Source organism: Mauremys mutica, chromosome 24 (genome assembly GCF_020497125.1).
Source record: "Mauremys mutica isolate MM-2020 ecotype Southern chromosome 24, ASM2049712v1, whole genome shotgun sequence".
In the NCBI taxonomy this organism is placed as follows: Eukaryota; Metazoa; Chordata; order Testudines; family Geoemydidae; genus Mauremys; species Mauremys mutica.
In genome coordinates, this window is record NC_059095.1 from 18,388,203 (window position 1) to 18,406,362 (window position 18,160).

At 55.4% G+C, this 18,160-nt stretch overlaps 5 non-coding genes across 5 annotated transcripts; 2 read left to right on the forward strand and 3 right to left on the reverse strand.

The window, feature by feature from the left end:
- Window positions 1-1,372: 1,372 nt before the first annotated feature.
- TRNAK-CUU lies at window positions 1,373-1,445 on the reverse strand. The gene has a single exon. It is a non-coding gene; the product is annotated as a tRNA-Lys (tRNA).
- Window positions 1,446-4,116: 2,671 nt separating this feature from the next.
- Window positions 4,117-4,189, reverse strand: TRNAK-CUU. The gene has a single exon. It is a non-coding gene; the product is annotated as a tRNA-Lys (tRNA).
- Window positions 4,190-6,139: 1,950 nt separating this feature from the next.
- TRNAS-UGA lies at window positions 6,140-6,221 on the forward strand. The gene has a single exon. It is a non-coding gene; the product is annotated as a tRNA-Ser (tRNA).
- Window positions 6,222-7,146: 925 nt separating this feature from the next.
- On the reverse strand, window positions 7,147-7,219 carry TRNAF-GAA. Its single transcript has one exon. It is a non-coding gene; the product is annotated as a tRNA-Phe (tRNA).
- A 1,143-nt stretch (window positions 7,220-8,362) lies between these two features.
- On the forward strand, window positions 8,363-8,435 carry TRNAR-CCU. The gene has a single exon. It is a non-coding gene; the product is annotated as a tRNA-Arg (tRNA).
- Window positions 8,436-18,160: the final 9,725 nt, after the last annotated feature.

Below are 18,160 nucleotides of genomic sequence, written 5' to 3' on the forward strand. Positions count from 1 at the left end.
CCCCCACTGGGAAGTTCTGACAGCTGAGCCTGCTGCTCTGCTCCGGCAGCCAGGAGCAAATCACTGCCGTGGATGCTGCTCTCTCCCACATTGTGAACACAGAGCAGGGTGGCGGGAACTTCCTTACGGGGGGGGGGGGGGCACCGGCATCCGAACTGTGACACCCCCATGACACCCCTTCCCTCCAGGAGGCTCTTACCTTCTAAACAGGGACTCCTGTTTTCTAGTAAAATCAGGAAAAGGGAAGGAGAAAACTCGAAAGAGGTTCCTCCTGGCGCTCACGTACCTGAACCCGAATACTCTCTCAGTCCTCAAAGAGAGACCCGGAGAAGGAGACTTGCTGAAGCAAAGCCACAGGGGTCTCTGAGGTTTCCCTGGCCCCTCGCCCCTGTCCTGCCTGGCTGATGTCAGCATCTCTCTGTGAGGTCACCACCTCCCCACCACCTTTGACCAATAGTCTGAGGTCCTGCAAAAGGCCTTTGTGATGTCACTGCCACACCCCTCCCTTGCTGTGCTAATGTCCTGCCCCTGGCCAGGCACTTTGGAGGTTTGAGCTACTCCCTGTGGATCACCCCACTCGAGGAGCGTTCGTTCTAGGCAGCAAGCCGGCTAGACAGGAAAACATCAGACGCTGCTCCCAATGCTACACTCAGTTTTTCAGAAATTAGTCGCCTTTATGGCCAGAAGAGACCACTAGAGCATCTTATTTGACCCCCTGCATATCACAGGCCTCCTGTATGACACCAGAGCTACTTTTGGGGCAAACACATTCCAGAAAGGCGTCTAGTCTTCATTAAATGATATCAAGAGATGGAGAATCCACCACTTTCCCTAGAAGACATTTTTCTCCAGCCCTCAGAACATTTGGTGGCTCTTTGCTATTGAACGAGCTCAACCTGTTTAGCTTATCAAAAGAAGATTGAAAGGTGACTTCATTGAAGTGTTGAAGGGCCTTAATGGAGAGAAAAGATTGGGTATGAAAGGGCTCTTTAATTGAGCAGAGAAAGGCATAACAAGACCCAGTGGCTGGAAGGTGAAAAGAGACAAATTCATATTACTACTAAGGCACAAATATTCAACAACGAGGATGATTCACGACAGGAACAAGCTGCCAAGGAAAGTGGTGGATTCTAATTCTAATTCCTTATGAATATTCTGTGTGTGTTTGTGTCTGCAGGGGAAGAACATGCTCTATGCCCAGAGGACTTTATTCCTCCAGCCTGCAAGGACAGAGGGGATGTCAAGGAGTTTCTCCTTCAATCCCCCCCACAGAAAGGCCCTTCTTAGGAAAGGCAAAATCCTATAGAGAAAGAGTAACACTGAACAAGACTCCAGAAAAGACAGATTTTTATAGTCACAGTGAGAAGTTTTTCACCTGACCAGGGACTTGAACCCTGGACCCTCAGATTAAGAGCCTGATGCTCTGGCAACTGAGCTAGCCAGGCTCACATAGGAAAAGTACAAGTTGGTGCAGAGGTGAAGCTAGTCAAGAAAAAGCCAGACGGCCACAATAGGGGAAACCTGCTGCCCTCTCTCTCTTCCCAACCCTGGCCTGGCTGGGTATTAGTGCTGGTTAAAAAGATGGGAAAATATCGGCATCTACCAGCCATTCATAGCTGTACAAGACTCAGGCACAATACAGAGGTGCCCATCTGTAAGTGCCAAATGGTTGGATTGGCTAATGCAGCCTGTAGACGTCCAGGGCACTCTGGGATATACAGCCAAGTGTCCATCACCGTCATTATTTCAAAGGGATAATGATAATGGTAGCAAGGTTCACAACTGACTCAGCAGTTGCATACAAAGGTGCATGTTTGGCAGTTACGTTGGCTCAGGTTGGCCACCCTGGTCTAGATGTAGAAGTTACAACATTTAAACTTGAAAGAGGGGCCAATTTCCCCATCATTTCCCACCTTTACATCCAAACACGATGAAGGTAGCAGATAGAGCCAGAGCAGGTTGTCTATGGGACCAAGTATATGCAGAGTATCCTCGACAGAGGTTTGTTCAACTTGTTCTTAAAAGCCTCCGAGGACAGAGACACCACAGACGCCCTTGGGAGCCGATTCCAGAGCTTAACTACACTCAGAGTCTGACATTGGTGACTTAGGAGGCTGAGAAAAACAACACTGGCTGTCAGGAAAAAACAGCCCTCCCTGGTGCGTTAAGCAGTAGGTTCCTGTGTTTTAAACAGCCATTGCCTGGGTTCAATTCCCCCTAAAAACCAGAAGTTTTTCAATGAAAATCTCCATTCGTTTTGCATTTGAAATGGAAAGGAAAAGAGGGCTTCTTGTCCTTATCAACAAGGCAAAGAATGGCTTTTTTCTCAGTAAATATTTTTAAAAGGCGCTGACTCGACCTGAAGATCTCATTTCATTTGTATTTACAATGGAATGATTCTCTGTAGGACAGACAGAAATTCTTCAGCTAGACTCGGATTCCACAGGAATACGAGAAGTGATTGTGTCTAACACCTGCCTTTTTTTGGACAACAGTGATGTCCAAGTTTTCCATGGACATTTCCTTTTCAGCACCTCAGGCCCCATCCAACAATACAAGAAACTGAAATGCACAGAAAATTTCTCACCATAGGATTCACTGACCAGGCCGGGGGAAAAGTTTTGCCATTTGAAGATGTTTGAATTCCCTCCAACTTCTCTCCTACAAATGCTAAATAGTTGGTGGTGTAATGTTACAGGAGAGGTTGAAATTAGGCTATTTCGTCAGATAGAAAACAGTGATTGTGTCAGGAGTGGGATGTGAATGGAGCCTAGAGCAACAAATGACAGTGTTAGAGGGCTTATTCCTTCACCCTCTCACTTCCCTGGTCCTTCTCGCATGACCAGAGAGCAGCAATACCCGAAGTCCAAAGGCGCAAACAATTCAATGTTTATTGGGGTGAACGTCCAGCAAGCATGATTCCAGTTTCCTTCCTTAGTGTCCCCCTTCTCAGCTCTGACACCACAGAGCCTTGTCTGTGTCCCTGTTTCTGTTCCCATCCCCTGTTCCCATTTCCCCCTGTAGCAAAACATGATCCCAATTCCCCCATCCCCAGTCCCTAGTCCCATTTCCCCCCTCCCCCCACCTTCCTGACTAACTGCAGACTATATAGTAAAACCTGAGCTCTGCTTAGCTATTCCTTAACCAATCATTTTACTGAAATGTAACTAACCAATCCTAACATATTGTAACATGGTTATTTAACCAATTATATTCCACCACCTTCATTGGTTTACACCCAACAAAATGAATTATACAGCAGACAGAAACAATCACAGAACCAGACAGAGACCATGCAAATAAACATACAAAACAATACATAAGGGAGGATTTCACAACTACATCTATACAGACATAAGGGTTTTCCAGCTGTGTCTATTGATAAGTGAGTTCTTGCCAGACAGGATGCTGCCAAACTAAGTTTCCCTTTCTCTGGAGGTGACAGGAATATCAGGGCAGGATTGTATTCCTAACAGCCCAATAGCACCTTATTTCAATGTGACTAGTTGGGAATGTGAGGATGTGACCATACACTTCCCAGCTTATGGCTGCCTTTGCTGCTTAGCCGAAGAACCAGGCCTCAGACTGTCACAGTGAGAGAAGGCCATTACACAGACAGACAGTGATTTTTTATTCTTTCTTTTATATCTTTATAACTAAGTGATAAAAATACACCTAAATTCTTAAAGTACAGGCCTTTGCAGACAGGCCCGAATCTCTGTATCCTAACAATCCTCGAGGTCAGGCAGCCTCTGGGTAAGGGGGTGGGGACTCAGATCCTTTCTACAGTCAATTCCACCAGGGTCGTGTATAAACCAGGGAAGTTTGCCACAATTGCCAGACCAGATGCCCCCTTTACACTTGCCCTCTGTTGTCATTGCTTCTCTCTCTCCCTTCCCCCCATCTCTGCTGCTCCCCCTCTGGGCTTTCTCAGCACCTGGCCCCACAGCACTTCCTGGCAGCCAGAGACTGCGCTATCTGCACCTGCAGATGTAGCCTCTCTCCTGATTGCTAAGGAAAGGAACCATTCCAGGAAATGGCCACAGCTTCTGGGAATCCCTGTGTGGCTGTGAACAGAACTTGGCTCCTGGCACACAAGGCAACTTAAAAGCTGAGCATCCAGACAGGGGCTTGAACTCTGGACCCTCAGATTAAGAGCCTGATGCTCTACCCACTGAGCTACCTGGGCTTGCTAGGAAATATCTTCACCATTCACCACAAGAGTGATTATCCCAGTGTGCAGACAAGAGTGAGCAGGCAGGCAAAAGAGAGGCAAAAAAAGTCCCAGGAACCCCTCCTCTTTTTCTGCACAGCCACTGCCTGTCAGCAGGATTCCTCCTCAGGGAGACTAAATCTCTGTACCTAGACAGCCGGTCCATCCGCTGCACCTCAATCCCCCATGCCCGAGCCTCCCTGCCAAAGCCCTGCACCTGCCCCCATACAATTAAGTCTCACGTGTCGCTGGGAACTTAACTTCTTGTGCCCAGAGCGTCTCGGCCCCCTCAGCAGATGAGCTGAGAAACACAGTGTCCGGCTTTTCCAAAGAAGTGTTTAGACCCCCTCATCATGTGGCCTAAAGGATAAGGCATCTCCCTGTGGATCGGATGATTCAGGATTTGAGTCCCCTCGTGGTTGTGCTCACTTTGTCCTGAAAGTCCTGCTCCCTTCAGGGCTGGAACCTCTTCTTGGTCACTCAGGCCAATGCTCTGGCTTCAGCTAGAGCCCCGGGAAGGAGTTGGGTGGTGGGCGTCACAAAGTCTGGGACCTGAGTCCCAGGTGCTTCCAGTCTCGCCTTTGCCCTTCCTGACTTGCCAAAGAAAATGGGCGGCTCCACTTCCAAAGTGAGCACCTGGAGTGGGAACGGTAAGAGGCCCCACCAGGGCTGGCCCTGCTTTCCTACCTTCTTCTGATGTTGGCCACAGAGCATCATCAGCCGCCCTGCATGCTGGCCTGTGGGTGGCCTTCAGTGGGGTTCAGCACAGCAGGGAGCAGGCTGGCCCTGTGGCTGTCTGCTGGCCACACATAGGCATGGTCCTCTCCTCCTCTTGCCCTGACCTCCGCTGCTTTTAAGCCTTCCCTTGGAGCTGTCAGCACCAGCCGCCTCTGCTCTAGGTGCCGGGCTTCCGCCTGCCCAGCCCTGCTTCCTTCAAGCACAGTGGCAAGTGCCAGACTTGTGGGCACCAGGTGAAGCCGTGAGAATCCCAACCCTCAGATGTCAGTTCTAGAGCCCTGACCCATCCAGCAGGAGGGGAAAAAACTGCTCTTGCAGAGCTCGAGACAGGGAAGTGGAGCAGCATGAGCTCCAGGGCTTTACCACAAGGTCCTACTGAGATTTGAACTCAGATTGCAGGATTCAGAGTCCTGAGTGCTGCCCATTACACCATGGGACCAGCTCATGCTGCCTTCTCTGGCCATCAGTGACCCTCATGGGGCCTGCTCATGTAAGGGACTGTTGGCCCCTTACTAAAACTTAGTGGGGGTTTTGATTGGCTAGTTCCCAGTCCCAGTAGAAGGGGGAAGGGCCAATGGGAAATCAGGACCCTGAGACTGACAGTCCCCAGGGGCAAGGGGGAGAGGCCAAAGCTCCAAGTTAGCCGCACTGACAGGCCAGGCAGTGTAATGAGGGAGTCACCAGGCCAGGGGGTCCCAGCCTCCATGGGAGCTGGAACTGCCTGGGCCAGAGTGGGGCAGAGCTAAGGAGAGAGCAGGAGCCCGAGAAGAGCCAGGGAGCAGAGCTGGGCAGGTGTAGTGCCAGAAACTGCTCCCTGTAGGACTTTGCTACCAGCAGCAGTTACTGAGACCTGAGGTTGTTCTTATTTGCTGACTTGTCCTAATTGGCTCAAACTTGACAGTGGTTTCTCTAGCAAAGGTCAGTCCCTGGCCCCTTGGTCCAGACATCCTCACTCACATCAGGCTTCAAGTTGAGAATCATTTCCCATTCCCGCTCTGTGGGAGGGGAGACTTTTAAACGCGCTCTCTGTGCGACTGCACATGGCTAAGCAAAGAGAACAAACCCATATCCCGCCTGTGCTTTGGGAGCCAGGTTTGTGGTGGGAATTCTGTAGTTCAGATGAATTCACGCCTGGGAATTGCGATTCTTTACCAGTTTCTCTGGCATTGGGGCAATTTTGTGTGCACAGCTGTGATGGCCGAGTGGTTACGGTGTTGGAGTTGAAATCCAATAGGGTTCCCCTGCACAGGTTTGAATCCTGCTCACAACGAGGCCTGTGTTTTAGCCAGTCCCTCACCCGGGCAACACCTCTGTACAACCCCCTGAGACACTCTCAATTCTCTCCCCACCCCAAGGAAATCCTGTTCTGCTCCTTTCCTAGAGATCCCTGGGACACCCCCTCACACTGTGTCCCTGAGGGGTCAGGCAAACTCTCAGCACCTGAAGCCTCTGCCACTCACCTAGTACCCCATAGATCAGCCATGTCGACGTGCTCTCCTTCACGTAAATCTGGTCAGTGCGACTCCTGGCCTGTCCCTGCAGGAAGGTGTACCCCCTCTGTGGCTGCTGTGAGCTCGGGTCAGAGGAATAGGAGGCTACCGCCCACCCCCCACTGGTACCATTACGGAGAAACACGTCCTCTAAGCCGACCTCGCTACGAGACTTGCGCCAGATAGTGCTCATTGTAAAAACGTTTCCTCTCACGGTCGAGAAAACGGGACCAGTGGTTCTCAGGCCGGCTGACACAATTAAAATCCCCCCCAACACCAAGTGGTCCAGAGGAAGGGAGCCAGTTCCCACCATAGATCTTTCCTTTCACACCTTAACATCAAGTGCCTCCTCTTGGGCCTCTGAATCCCTGCCACATTCCACATGCCAGATGCCCCTTCTCCAGCACTGTCGTCACTCAGCCTTGCAGAGGAGCTTTCCTCCCAAGTCCCTGCCCCCTCTGGCACCATCTCCAAGGGCCGTCCTGCCTCACTCTGTTCCTGCCATTTTGGGTGGACAAATAAGTCATGTGGGAAAGACAGCTCCCATCTCTCATTGTTATAGGTCAGGTGGGCCAAGTAGGGGGAGAAGCCCATGCTCTCTGTTATCCTGCTGGGGAGCTCAAAATCAGGTACTTGCCTCAGATAAAGGTGCTGCTGCCCTCCCAGAGAACAAGCCACCCCTGCCCAAGGAAGGATCAAAGGGCCTGCCAAAGCCTGGGATTGAACCAGGGACCTTTAGATTTTCAGTCTAACGCTCTCCCAACTGAGCTACTTTGGCAGCTGTATACCACTATTTTGGCCTGTTGCTTCTCTGCCCGGGAGGTTTTTGCAGCAGTTGCACACAAAAAGGACGTCATTGTGAGCGGCCCATGAAGACAAGACTCGCTTTTGCCTGCCTTGCTCAGCTTGACTTGCTGCCTCACCCCGTTCCTGCCCTAGTGCCCGGGTTGACCTGGTGGTGGAAGGGGACTGGGGGCCAGTGGCGCGGGGAGGAGGTTGAGCTGGACCCTGAGCTAGACTAGACCCTGGCGGTGAGAGTCTGGCCACCACTTGCTGCCTCACCCCGTTGTCCTGGCTTCCCGCACTGGGCGTCGTTTCGGGAGGGAAGTGGGGCTTCTGCCTCCCCTCCCCGATTTTCACCCCGCAGAGGAGTGCGAACAGGAAAACGAACGGCTGCTCCACACCCCCACCGGAGGAACCCGGCACCCTTAGCTGCTCCCCCTGCTCCCCCCCAGCTGTGCTACTGAGTGGAAGCGTCCTGTGCCCAGGACACAGAGGTCGATTCATCAAAATCCTCTTCTGCCAGCACCGGGCCTCCTTCTTCTTACACTGGGCCTGCAAGCGAGGGGGTGGCTGGCACAGCGCCAAGAGTCTAACCTGTGAGGCAGGAGGCGGCTGATGACCGCAGCCTGCTGGGGAGCTCCCAGAAGTTATTAAGGGACAGAGACTCCTCAATGCCCTTAGTAACAAGGGTTTGGGGTCACCGAGGCCAGTAAGGGGGTCACTATGTCGGCCTTATAACCCTGGGGTCAGGTCACTGTGCAGCTTTGATCTAGAGCTCGGATCCCAACAACCGACCAGCAGCCCACAGCCTCCCCCTGGGTCTGCCCCACCTAGTTACTCCTTACAGGCCGACCTTACCCCCTTTCCAGCCCCAGATTCGCCCCCTAATCATCCTACTGCCACTCAGAGCCACAGCCGTGGAGGTGCTGAAGGAGGGAGGGGTGACTCTAGGGTGGGATTCTTCTCTAAAGATGGCTGGCAGAAAGGTGGTGCTCAGCTCTATCAGCAACCTGCCCACCTGCCTCGCTGCCAGGGGATGCAGACGTTTCTGTAAGGCCATTATTTGGCTTCTGAGTGAATGTGAGGAATGTGCAATCCTGAGAGGGAATTTCTATCCCTCATTCTACTGCTCTTTTGGGCCCCAGTGGCCTAATGGACAAGGCAATGGCTTCCTAAGCCAGAGATTGTAGGTTCAAGTCCCATCTGGGGTAAAAAATTCCTTTCTTCTTGTATATTGCAAAGAAACATGGTGTTATTTTCACCAAGGAACCTTGGAGACATTTGAACACAAAGTACTGGATCTTGGGAACAATCCCCCAGAAACGGCAACTTCCACTTGACAAATGCTTTCTAGACCCATCAGTAGCAAACACTTAATACTAGTGTTTGTCTGAGAATAGCATGAAGGGGAGTGTTTACTCCGACACCTCAATTAGAGAAACAGACAGAAAAAGCAAGACTGTTCTGAAAGAGAATGGATCTGTCTGGAGACAAATCAGACCCTGAGAATGAGCAACAGTGTGAAAAGAACAACTTCAAATGTGTGTTAGGTGTTAGTTAGGTTGGTCTGACAAATTTCAAGAAAATACCAATGCTCATAGACTGATGCAGACACTGGCTGTTTCTAATCTTTTACTGAGAGTTCATTGAGAAATATTTTCCTTAACTATGTTATGGAATATTGGGTGGGCTATGAAGGCACCATTCCTCCTGCTTTCGCCCTTGGAGACAACACGGCTACATGGCGTGTGGCCAGTGCTCACCTTCCAGTCAACTGCTAGAGAAGACAACACAGACAGGGACGGCAGCAGGGCAGACTGGAGCTCCATGGAGATGGTGGGACCAGGTCTCACCAACGGGAGGTGGCCACCCCAGCATGCACCAGGCTGAGCCAGCAAGTGCGGCGTGTGCTCCACGGTGCCCCTACTCCCTGCATGTGGTGGTGGAGGGCAGTTACTGAGTTCGGTTGGTCTGGCAAATTTAGGGCTTGGCTACACTTGCAGATGTAGAGCGCTGGGAGTTAAACCACAGCAGGGAAACCGCTGCCGTGTGTTCACACTGACAGCTGCAAGCGCACTGGAGTGGCCACATTAGCAGCTCTGGCAATGCCACAGAGAGCAGTGCACTGTGGTAACTATCCCAGTGTGCAAGTGGCTGCAAAGTGCTTTTCAAATGGGGGACGGAGGTGGAGTGTGACAGGGAGTGTGTTGTGTGTACATGGGGGGAGCGACGGTGTGTTTGGGGGTCTGAGAGTGTGTCAGCAGGCTGTCTTGTGTGTTTGGACAGCAGCAGACCCCCCCCCCATACACACTCACAACAGCAGCAGCATTCCACACTGATGGTTGCTTTGTCCCAGAGCAGATAAGCAGCCGGCTGTCAGAAACGGAGCTTTGAAAGGGGATATCCGCATGCCTGCAGCCGATTTCAGAACAATGACCAGAGTGGGCACTTGACTTCAGGGGATTATGGCATGTTTCCTGAGGCCAATCATAGTGCAGTGATGCAACACGTCATCCACCCTGACCCCCGGGCATTTCAGCCAAGGCACAGTGAGCTTTATGCATCTCATGGAGGTGGATTACCAGGAGAGCTCCAGAGCCCAGGTGCTCCATGTGCCTTGTGAGTGTGGACACCTCAGGAGTTAGGGCACCCGGGGCTGCTTTAATGAGCTCTAACTTCCGATGTAGCCAAGCCCCTAGACCAGGGGAAGGCAATCTATGGCACACGTGCCGAAGGTGGCATGTGAGCTGATTTTCAGTGGCACTCACACTGCCCAGGTCCTGTCGACCAGTCTGGGGGACTCTGCATTTTACTTTAATTTTAAATTAAGCTTCTTAAACATTTTAAAAACCTTATTTACTTTACATACAACAATAGTTTAGTTATATATTAGAGACTTATAGAAAGAGACCTTCTAAAAATGTTAAAATGTATGACTGGCACGCAAAACCTTAGATTAGAGTGAATAAATGAAGACTCGGCACCCCATTTCTGAAAGGTTGCCGACTCCTGCCCTAGACTATATCACTTGTGTGACTTACTTGTGCTATTGTAATAAATACAATAGACGTGCAATGGTCAGAAATCACACCAGCATAGAAATATATTGAAGGGAAACCCTAAGGAAATTAAGAGTTTAAATTATCCTCCACATGTTCTGCATCCCACTAAAATGAATCCAACCCACAGGTCGCATGGGCAGAAGTATCAGTGTCAGGATGCTACATTGTTAGCACAGTAAATGAAGCTGCAAAATAAATGATGTTTAAATGACCTCACTCTATTGTTTACAATCCTGTGTTAAGAGGTAACAGTCCCTTACACAAGCCAGTCCTGTGAGGGTCACTGATGTGCAGAGAAGGCAGCACAAGCTGGTCCCATGGTGTAACGAGCAGCACTCAGGACTCTGAATCCTGCCATCTGAGGGCTTGGCTACACTTACAAATTTGCAGCGCTGCAGCAGGGTGTGAAAACACACCCTCTCCAGCGCTGCAAATTGCGGCGCTGCAAAGCGCCAGTGTGGTCAATGCCCCAGCGCTGGGAGCACGGCTCCCAGCGCTGTCCGTTATTCCCCACAGGGAGGTGGAGTACGGACAGCGCTGGGAGAGCTTTCTCCCAGCGCTGGTGCTTTGACTACACTTAGCGCTTCAAAGCGCTGCCGCGGCAGCGCTTTGAAGCGCTGCGTGTAGCCACAGCCCTAGTTCAAATCTCAGTGGGACCTTGTGGTAAAGCGCTGGAGCTCACAGTGCTCAACTTCCCTGTCTCCAGCTGTGCAAGACTAAGTCTTTTCCCCTCCTGCTGGGTGACTCACACCCACTGGAGTCAGGCCTCTGGGTGGGAGGCTGCAGTGGGTCAGGGCTCTAGAACTGGCTACTGACACCTGAGGGTTGGGATTCTCACTGCTTCACCTGATGCCCACAAGTTTGGCAGTTGCCACTGCGCTGTTCCTCTTGCTCACCTGGCGCTTGAAGAAAGCAGGGCCAGGGCCAGGCTTCATAGTCAGGAGGGAGGCAGAGTCCCAGGCTGGAGCCCAGCACCTCTCCTCCTCTGGGCACCTGGAGCAGAGGTGGCTGGTGCTGACAGCTCCAAGGGAAGGCTTAAAAGCCACAGAGCAACCAAGGGTAGGGCAAGAGGAGGGGAGAACCATGCCTATGTGTGGCCAGCAGACAGCCACAGAGACACCCAGCCAGCCTGCTCCCTGCTCCCTGATGTGTCAAACACCCACTGAAGGCCAACAGCCACCCAGAATGTGGGGCAGCTGCTGTCACTCTGTGGCCAGCATCAAAAGACAGTAGGAAAGCAGGGCCAGCCCCCATGGTGGGGCCTCTGACTGGTCGCACTCATGGTGCTCACTTTTGCAGTGGGGCAGGAGATTTTACCCCAAGAGGCTTTTCCCCAGCGGGCGAGAAGCAGAGAAACACCCAGGCGCCCAAGGCGCTATGTAGCAAGTACCCTCCAGCACAGGGACAGGCGCACACTTGGAAGAGGGAAACTGCTCCACACGCTAGCCCGGGCAGCCGCCCATTTTCTTTGGCAAGTCAGGAAGGGCAAAGGCGAGACTGGAAGCACCTGGGGCTCATGCCCCAGCCTTTGTGACACCCATCCCCCAACTCCTTCCCGGGGCTCTAGCCGAAGCCAGAGCATTGGCCTGAGCCGCCAAGAAGAGGTTCCAGCCCTGAAGGGAGCAGGACTTTCAGCACAACAGTAAAACTGCACAAGCACAACCACGAAGGGACTCAAGCCCTCAAACACCTGCGCCAAAGTCAGATGCCTTATCCATTAGGCCACCTGGTCACACAAAGAAAATTTCTCCAAGTACTTCTTTAGAGAAGATGGACACTGCATTTCTCAGACTCAGGTCATCTACTGAGGGGGGCTGAGACTGTCTGGGCACAAGAAGTTGAGTTCCCAGCGAGATGTGAGACTTGATTCTCTGGAGCCATGGTACCTGCTGTTATTTAAAGCATCCTGTCTGCCCACACCTGACTGTCTGCCAACCCCCACAGGGGCCTGACAAGTGTTGTTCGTGTTTGGATTCTGTAAAGCAGAGGAGCAGGTGAAGTTTTGCTCCCAAGGTGTGTGAGTGATTCTTTGGACAGATCTATGCTATAAAATTAGGTCAGTGTAACTACATTACTAGGGGTGTAAAAAATTTACACTCCCCCAAGCAATGCAGTTCTATCAACCCAGCCCTGGTGCAGATAGTGCTGTGTCAACAGGAGGGCTTCTCCCATCAACAGAGCTTGGGGAGGGGCTTGGTTAGCGAAGACCCAGAGAACAGGTGGCCCATGACTCTTGCATGTGGGGAGGCTGGGCATGAGCTCTGGAAGCTCCCTAAGAGCTAATCCGCCTCTTGCTCGCTCCTCTCCTCCCCTGAGGCCTCCTTGCCTGCTGCTTGTGCCTCTGCACCCTCTACCCCAAGGTCTGCCCACCACCCACACCTCTCTGCCCCTCCCCTGAGACCTGCCCTGCCCACCACCCACACCTCTCTGCCCCTCCCCTGAGACCTGCCCTGCCCACCACCCCCACCTCTCTGCCCCTCCCCTGAGACCTGCCCTGCCCACCACCCACACCTCTCTGCCCCTCCCCTGAGACCTGCCCTGCCCACCACCCCCACCTCTCTGCCCCTCCCCTGAGACCCGCCCTGCCCACCACCCCCACCTCTCTGCCCCTCCCCTGAGACCCGCCCTGCCCATCACCCCCACCTCTCTGCCCCTCCCCTGAGACCTGCCCTGCCCACCACCCCCACCTCTCTGCCCCTCCCCTGAGACCTGCCCTGCCCACCACCCACACCTCTCTGCCCCTCCCCTGAGACCCGCCCTGCCCACCACCCACACCTCTGCCCCAGCCCTGAGACCTGCCCTGCCCACCACCCACACCTCTCTGCCCCTCCCCTGAGACCTGCCCTGCCCACCACCCACACCTCTCTGCCCCTCCCCTGAGACCCGCCCTGCCCACCACCCCCACCTCTCTGCCCCTCCCCTGAGACCCGCCCTGCCCACCACCCCCACCTCTCTGCCCCTCCCCTGAGACCTGCTCTGCCCACCACCCCCACCTCTCTGCCCCAGCCCTGAGACCTGCCCTGCCCACCACCCACACCTCTCTGCCCCTCCCCTGAGACCTGCCCTGCCCACCACCCCCACCTCTCTGCCCCTCCCCTGAGACCTGCCCTGCCCACCACCCCCACCTCTCTGCCCCCTCCCCTGAGACCTGCCCTGCCCACCACCCACACCTCTCTGCCCCTCCCCTGAGACCTGCCCTGCCCACCACCCACACCTCTCTGCCCCTCCCCTGAGACCTGCCCTGCCCACCACCCACACCTCTCTGCCCCCTCCCCCGAGACCTGCCCTGCCCACCACCCACACCTCTCTGCCCCTCCCCTGAGACCCGCCCTGCCCACCGCCCACACCTCTCTGCCTCTCCCCTGAGACCTGCCTTGCCCACCGCCCCCACCTCTCTGCCCCTCCCCCGAGACCCGCCCTGCCCATCGCCCACCCCTCTCTGCCCCTGCCCTGAGACCCGCCCTGCCCACCACCCCCCCCTCTCTGCCCCTCCCCTGAGACCTGCCCTGCCCACCACCCCCACCTCTCTGCCCCTCCCCTAAGACCTGCCCTGCCCACCACCCACACCTCTCTGCCCCTCCCCTAAGACCTGCCCTGCCCACCACCCACACCTCTCTGCCCCTCCCCTGAGACCCGCCCTGCCCACCGCCCCCACCTCTCTGCCCCTCCACTGAGACCCGCCCTGCCCACCACCCCCACCTCTCTGCCCCTGCCCTGAGACCCGCCCTGCCCACCACCCCCACCTCTCTGCCCCTCCCCTGAGACCTGCCCTGCCCACCACCCCCACCTCTCTGCCCCCTCCCCCGAGACCTGCCCTGCCCACCACCCACACCTCTCTGCCCCTCCCCTGAGACCCGCCCTGCCCACCACCCCCACCTCTCTGCCCCTCCCCTGAGACCTGCCCTGCCCACCACCCCCCCCTCTCGGCCCCTCCCCTGAGACCTGCCCTGCCCACCACCCACACCTCTAAGCCCCTCCCCTGAGACCCGCCCTGCCCACCCCCCACCTCTCTGCCCCTCCCCTGAGACCCGCCCTGCCCATTGCCCCCACCTCTCTGCCCCTCCCCTGAGACCCGCCCTGCCCATCCCCCACACCTCTCTGCCCCTCCCCTGAGACCCACCCTGCCCATCGCCCCCACCTCTCTGCCCCCTCCCCTGAGACCTGCCCTGACCATCGCCCCCACCTCTCTGCCCCTCCCCTGAGACCCGCCCTGCCCATCGCCCCCACCTCTCTGCCCCAGCCCTGAGACCTGCTCTGCCCACCGCCCCCACCTCTCTGCCCCTCCCCTGAGACCCGCCCTGCCCACCACCCCCACCTCTCTGCCCCTCCCCTGAGACCTGCTCTGCCCACCGCCCCCACCTCTCTGCCCCTCCCCTGAGACCCGCCCTGCCCACCACCCACACCTCTCTGCCCCTCCCCTGAGACCTGCTCTGCCCACCACCCCCACCTCTCTGCCCCTCCCCTGAGACCTGCCCTGCCCACCACCCCCACCTCTCTGCCCCTCCCCTGAGACCTGCCTTGCCCACCACCCACACCTCTCTGCCCCTCCCCTGAGACCCGCCCCGCCCACGACCCACACCTCTCTGCCCCTACCCCTAGACCCGCCCGGCCCACCCCCCCCACCTCTCTGCCCCTCCCCTGAGACCCGCCCTGCCCACCACCCACACCTCTCTGCCCCTCCCCTGAGACCTGCCCTGCCCACCACCCCCACCTCTCTGCCCCTCCCCTGAGACCTGCCTTGCCCACCACCCCCACCTCTCTGCCCCTCCCCTGAGACCTGCCTTGCCCACCACCCCCACCTCTCTGCCCCTCCCCTGAGACCTGCCCTGCCCACCACCCACACCTCTCTGCCCCTCCCCTGAGACCCGCCCTGCCCACCGCCCCCACCTCTCTGCCCCTCCCCTGAGACCTGCTCTGCCCACCACCCCCCCCTCTCTGCCCCTGCCCTGAGACCCGCCCTGCCCACCACCCACACCTCTCTGCCCCTCCCCTGAGACCCGCCCTGCCCACCACCCACACCTCTCTGCCCCTGCCCTGAGACCCGCCCTGCCCACCGCTCACACCTCTCTGCCCCTGCCCTGAGACCTGCCTTGCCCACCACCCACACCTCTCTGCCCCTCCCCTGCCCAGCCCAGCCCACCGCTTGCACCTCTCTGCTCCCCCCCTGAGACCCGCTGTGCCCACCTCTTTCTTCATGCTGCATTGTTATTCCATGACACATCAGGGATGGAATAAAAAGTTGAGTTTACTCCAGGGTGAGGAAAGAAAGGAGCCACCAACCCCCTGGCAAAGCTCAGTGCCCCAGAGAAAACCTGCCCCCTGCTATCGCAATCACTGATGTGCTGGGGATATGGCGGGAAAGAGACTGTCTGAATTAAGGCAGGATTAATCAAGACAGGAAAGGGTCAACAATCCTCAGCAACGTCATTAACCACAAACATATTCTCATCATACTCCAGCCAGAAGGGAAATGGGCAGGAATTCTTGCTGTTCAGCCATGGACACACACACAGCAGTGAGTGTGGTGTGGAAGCTGGTCTGGTTAAACAATTGGAAATGATCACTCAGTGAGATCAGAACTAGAGTGTAGTGAGAAAACTGCATAAAGCAAGTAGTTGTGGCTGAGTGATTAAGGTGATAGACTAGAAATCCAGGTGGCTCCCTGCTCAGGGTTGAGTCCTGTCAACTATGGAGGAACTTGTGGTTCTTTAAATTTAACAATTTAGTTTCAGTGGCTGAGCATCCTTGGTGTCAACAGGAGCTAGGTCTTGCCTCACTCTCAGGCTGTGTCTACACAACAGAGTTATGCGGCTTTACTTACAGCATTTTAATTAAACTGCTGTTGCGTATCCACACTATGCGGCTTGTGTCACCAGAGCACATCCACGCTAGCAACTCTTGGATCGCACAGAGAGCAGTGCATTGTGGGTAGCCATCCCACTGTGCAGCTGGCTGCAGGGTGCTTTGGGAGGGGTTTGCAATGTCTCATCGGCTGGTACAGCATCACATCCTACTACATTGACAGCTGCTTTTCACCTGAAGTGTGTGTGGCGGGGCAGAGACTGTGTGTGTGGGGGGAGAGGGAGTGTGTGTGTTAGAGAAGAGTGAGCGTGTCGGCGCTGTCTCTACGTTCAGACAGCTGCTGGAAGCAACCAGTCCTGAGGCAGGGGGAGGGGGACAGCACCGATATCAGCCCCCGCTTCCCTCACTGGCTCGACACAGCACAGCAGTCTCTGTCACACACACACATGCTGCTACCTGCCTGGCTCGGTGGCAGAGGTGCTGGCTCACGGGTGTTTAGAGAGCCATGGCCCCACCACTTTTTACAAGCCGTAAGGATGAATGACAGAAGGGTGGACAGAGTGGAGTCTTGGGGGGAAGAGGGGTTCTGTGGGGGTGGCCTTGGGGGAGGGGTAGGATGAGGCGTCAGGGAGAAGGGGTGGAGTGAGGGTGGGGCCTTAGGGAAGGGGTGTCATGGTGGCACCACAGTTCGGATGCCAGTGGCCCCCCTCCCCCCCACTGTAAGGAAGCTTCCGCCACCTGCTCTGTGTTCGCAGTGCGGGAGAGAGCAGCATCCACGGCAGTGATTTGCAGCAGGCTCAGCTGTCAGAACTTCCCGGAGCGATGAAAGGGGAGAGGCCGATGTCTCTGTAGCAGGAATGCAGGGCAGGCGAGTTCACGGCAGACATTGTGGGATACTGGAGGAGGCCAGTTATGGTGATATAATGAACAGCAGCGTCTACACTGACACTCTGTCACTTTAAGTTTGCTGCAAAAAGCTCTAGGCTTCTCGTCGAGGTGATTTTATTTTGTCACCAAAACAGAGCAGTTTTGTCGCCAGACGTGGCATTGCAGTGTGTGCACCAGCCACAAGCTGCCGACCGAGGGAGCGTTGTGTGTTTTTCACACACCTGAGCAATATAATTCTGCTGAAATAACTTTGTAGTGCAGACCTGGACAAAGATTCACACACACACACACACACACAGCTTGCAAGGAAAACCTCACCTGCTCCTCTGCTTTGAAGAATCCAAACACAAGCAAAGCTTGTCAGGCCCCGGTGGGGATGGCAGGGAGTCAGGTTTGGGCAGACATGACACCTTAATCATAGGCAGGCACCAGGGCCGGCTTTAGGAAGTGCGGGGCCCAATTCGAACATTTTTGGCGGGGCCCTGGCAGGGATGACTAAAAAAAAAAAGCCTTTCATTTCTTCCTTCTATTATTTACTTTCCATAACTATATAAATAATAAAATTATATATTATGTACATTGATTCATATATGCTGTTGATTGGTTATTAATGACGGCCGTTTCACATGTGTGGGTCACCGCCAATCCCTGGGGGTGTGCACATGTGTGGGTCCCAGCTGCTCCCTGCCCTCCCTCATTGAAGCAGGTGTGCAGGGTTACTGCCCTGGGAACTGCAGGGCAGCAGTGGACATGGGGCTGGTTGGAGGCAGGGCAGGGGCTGACTGGAGGTAGGGTCTGGCTGTAGGCAAGGCAAGGAGTGTGGGGCTGGCTGGAGACGGGGATGTGGGGTGGGCTGGCTGGCTTCAGGCAGGGCCGCAGGGGAGTGCAGCAGGGGTTGTCAGGGCTGGAGACAGAGGATTGTGGGACTGGCTGGCTTCAGGCAGGGGGGTGCAGCAGGGGTTGGCTGGAGACAGAGCAGGGGGTGCAGGGCTGGGTGCGGGCAGGGGTGTGTGTAGGGCTGGCTGGCTTTGGGCAGGACCACAGGGGTGTGTGGCAGGGGTTGGCTGGAGACAGGGCAGGGGGTTTGGCAGGGGCTGGCTGTGGGCACAGGGTGCAGAGCTGGCTGCAGGCATTGGGGGGCAGAGCTGGTGCAGGCAGGGCAAGGCAAGGGCTGCAGCAGAGGC